Below are 4,103 nucleotides of genomic sequence, written 5' to 3'. Positions count from 1 at the left end.
GACCAAGAGCTAAACAGAAGTGAAGAATACCGTGGGCATGCCAACGAAAGGTACAAAGAAAAGTGTTCCAGGTGGAAGGAACAGCATGTGCTAAGGCCTGGGGTAAAAGCGAGCACGGTCCCAACAATGCATACCTACCTAACCCATCTAGTTCTTGCTCTCCCTCCAGCTCCATCCAACCTTCTTACATCCCAGTTCTTGCTGCAACTTCCCGACCACTCACCCCCACCAGGAGCCTCCAGGCCAGAAGCTGGGCAAGGATTCTGGCTGAGCAGCCTGGTGAAACCGGAGGAGGGAGCTGGACAGAGACCACGATTCCAGCCTGAACCAGGAGAGGCAGAGGAATGGGGGAGAAGATGGAAGGAGGCTGCAATTCAGTGTCTGAGAATGCCCATGATAATGCCCCAGGGCTCTGAGTCCCCAACACAATTGGCATTAGAAGACCTGGGGATCTGTGATTGGATCATGGTGCATGATCAGTTCCTTACCTGGGTAATATACCTATTCTAAGCTCCCACCACATTCACACAGTTACCTTTATAAACTGCACATCTGGCCCCATCATTGCCCATCTTGGAGCCCCTCACTGGCCCTCTTCACAGCACAACTCACCCTTAACTCATCCAGGTGTGGGCCCTGTATCTTTAAAGTCATCCCTCCCCACTTATCTTGCTCCCCTTCACACACCAGCAGCACAGTACTTCCAATGCCCTGAAAAGCAATGCTCTCCTATTTTAGGTTTTGCATGTGCTTCTCTTTCAGCTTGGAATGTGGTGCATCCTTCTTTGAATTTCTGCTCATTCTTCAGGAGTAGGCCTTAATGTCACTTCTTCCAGGAAGCCTTCCCTGACTGCCCACTTCCCTACTCCTTGGTGCTCTCAGAGTGTTCTCTCCCAACTTTAGGTAGCACATACCAAGCACAATGTTAATATGCCTACAGATGGTTCTACTTAGGACTTTTGATTTTATGATGAGTTTATTGGGTATTAAATGCATTTTTTTTTTTTTTGAGATGGAGTCTTGCTCTGTCGCCCAGGCTAGAGCGCAGTGGTGCGATCTTGGCTCACTGCAAACTCCACCTCCCAGGTTCAAGAGACTCTCCTGCCTCAGCCTCCTGAGTAGCGGGGATTACATGTGCCCACCACCGCGCCCAGCTAATTTTTGTGTTTTTTAGTAGAGATAGGTTTTCACCATCTTGGCCAGGCTTGTCTCAAACTCCTGACCTCATGATCCACCTGCCTCAGCCTCCCAAAGTGCTGGGATTGCAGGCGTTAAATGCATTTTTGACTTAGAATTTTTTCAACTTACAATGGGTTTATTGGGACATAACCCCATTGTAAGTCAAGGACCATCTGTATTAGTTTAATGATATCCTGTTTTCTGATGCCCACCTGACCTTCCCACCACACAGTGGGCTCTCAGAGAACAGCGACTTTGTCTTATATCTCCAGTGCTTAGTGCATTGTAGGTACTCAGGAAAATTTTAGTTGAATGAATCAGTGAGTGTGTGATGAAGATAATACACTAACATTTCTAGAGTGCTAGTGCATGTCAATCATGTCAGTCAGTGCTTCATAAGTATTGTTTAATACTCATAACTGACCTATGAGGTCATTGCTATTATTATACTCATTTTATGGATGAAAGAACCGAAGTTCAAGTTCCCCAAGGTCACACGACTTGTAAGGTTTGTATGACACTGCTGCTGAATGGTTGGATGGATGGATGGATGGATGGATGGATGGATTGATAGATGGGTGGATGGATGGATGGATGGATGGATGGATGGATGGATGGATGAATGCATGAAAGGATGGATTGATGGATGGATGGATAAATGGGTGGATGGATGGATGGATGGGTAGATGGATGGATAGATGAATGGGGGGATGGATAGATAAATGGATGGTTGAATGGATCAATGAATGGATAGGTGGATGGATGAGTGGATGAGAGGATTGGCAGGTGAGTGGAGGATGGGTGGTGGACTGACTGCCTCATGAGGACTGGAGTGGAAGCTTGGAAAGAACTGATCCCACGTGTAGAGGAGATCAGTGATCTTAGGTGGAAGAGTATGGCAAGAAGAGCCAAGAGACAGAAGTTCTCCTGGCCAGATCAGACCTTCCTTACATCCATCTGAGTACCGCTGTGAATGCCCAGAAAACCCCACAGTGTGCTCAACCTGACCCGGACTCAGTGCCCCTCTCAGACAGGTCAGAAGTGGGCCCTTGGGAGCTCCTGACTGCTGAGGCAAGAGAGGGAGTGAGGATGGGGCTGTGGCCTTGTCTCTACAGGGTATCACAGATGGAAGCTGCCCTGTGCAAGTGTTTGGTGGCAACAGGTTAGAAGATGAAAAGATCAGGCCTAGAATTTCCAATTCAGGAAAATGAAACAGCGAGCTAATAAGGATTCCCTTTGACCATGTGAACACAGACATATTGTATAAAATTAAAATAAAACAATTTTGCTACTCTACATGAAAGGAAGGGGAATCCTTTAATGTGGTAAATAAAAGACTTTAAAGGCAGAGTGGGGATCCCTAGCTCAGAACAACGCCCAAAAACTACATAAAGCAAAAATGGACAGAATTACAAGGAGGAATGGGAAGTTTTGTCATACCACTAAGAGGAACTAGTAGATCAAGCTGTGAGAAATTTATAAGGTTATAAAAGATATGAACAACATAATTGACAAGCTTGAGACATAGAACCCTACAAGCAACTATTGGAGCCTGCAAATTATTTTCTAGAACACCTGGAAGTCTTAGAAAGTTTCACAAGTAAAAAGAAGCAGATAGAGCACTTTACAAAATTCAACACCCACTCATGACTTCCTTAAAGTTACAAACCAGGAATCAAAGAAAACTTTAATCTGACACTGGATAGCTACATCAGACCTGCAGCCAAATAATAGATAACAGTAAAGTTTCAGAAGCATCATATTAAAGTCATAAAAAATAATCAATGAGCCAGGACAGCGGTGTGTACCTGTTGTCCTAGCTACTTGACAGTCTGAGGCAAGAGGATCACCTGAGCCCAGGAGTTGGAGACTAGCCTGGGCAACATAGCAAGACCCCATCTCTAAAAAAATTTTTTTAAACACAAGAATATTTGTTATTACTGTATCTGTTCAACGTTGTGCTGGAGGGTCTAGCCAATGCAATAGGACAACATAAAAAATAAAAGGATAAATAAAAGTATCATGATTGAAGTGAAAGAAACAAAGTTGTAATTATTTGCAGATAATATGACTAGATATACACAGAATATAAAACTGTTTAATAAGGGAGTTTAGTCAAGTTGCTGGATCCAATATCAAATTTCGTTAATCAATAGCATTCCTATTCATAAGCAGCAACCAATTAGAAAATGTAAAGAAAAATGCATTTATAATAGCAATAAAAGCTACCTATGAGTCAACCCAAGTAAAGCTACGTAAGATCTTTAAGGATAAAAATACAAAATTTTATTGAAGATTTAAATGTAAAAAGACCTCTGTAGATCACAAACTATGCCATAGTAATTTATGAGAAAGTCATTTATGAGCTTTTTCATTTAAGATGCTGTCTTTTACAACTATTTATAAATACAATGTTAAACAAATCCAAATGGAATGTTTTCTGTGTAATTTGATAATCTGATACTGATAGAAGATTAAGGGACCAAAAATAGCAAATACAATTTTGAAGAGAAATGAGGGAGGAGGACTTTGCCTGCCAGATATCAAGACTTACTGTAAAGCTACAGGAAGCAGGAAAGTGTGTTCTTGCTGCATGTGTAGACAAATAGACCAATGGAGCTGAATAGAGAGTCCATAAGTAGACCACTATATAGGTGAGAATGTGACTATCACATAGATGGCATTATGCATCAGTGGAGAAAAGCACTATTCAGCAGTAAGTTCTGGAGCAACAGGCCATCTTCATGGTGGGATGGTGGGAAAATGGATCCCCACCTCACACAGTACACAAAAATAAATTCTCGAAGGATTAAGGTTTTTAAGCTTATAGTACAGAATATTAGAGAACAACCTCAGGACTCAGAGGATGGGAAAAATTATTGAACAAGACAGTAAGCAAAAGCTATAATGAAATAGAGATCAAT

This window comes from Nomascus leucogenys, chromosome 6, assembly GCF_006542625.1.
Source record: "Nomascus leucogenys isolate Asia chromosome 6, Asia_NLE_v1, whole genome shotgun sequence".
In the NCBI taxonomy this organism is placed as follows: domain Eukaryota; kingdom Metazoa; phylum Chordata; class Mammalia; order Primates; family Hylobatidae; genus Nomascus; species Nomascus leucogenys.
The sequence above is the reverse complement of the archived record's forward strand: the minus strand, read 5'-3'. Positions refer to the sequence as shown.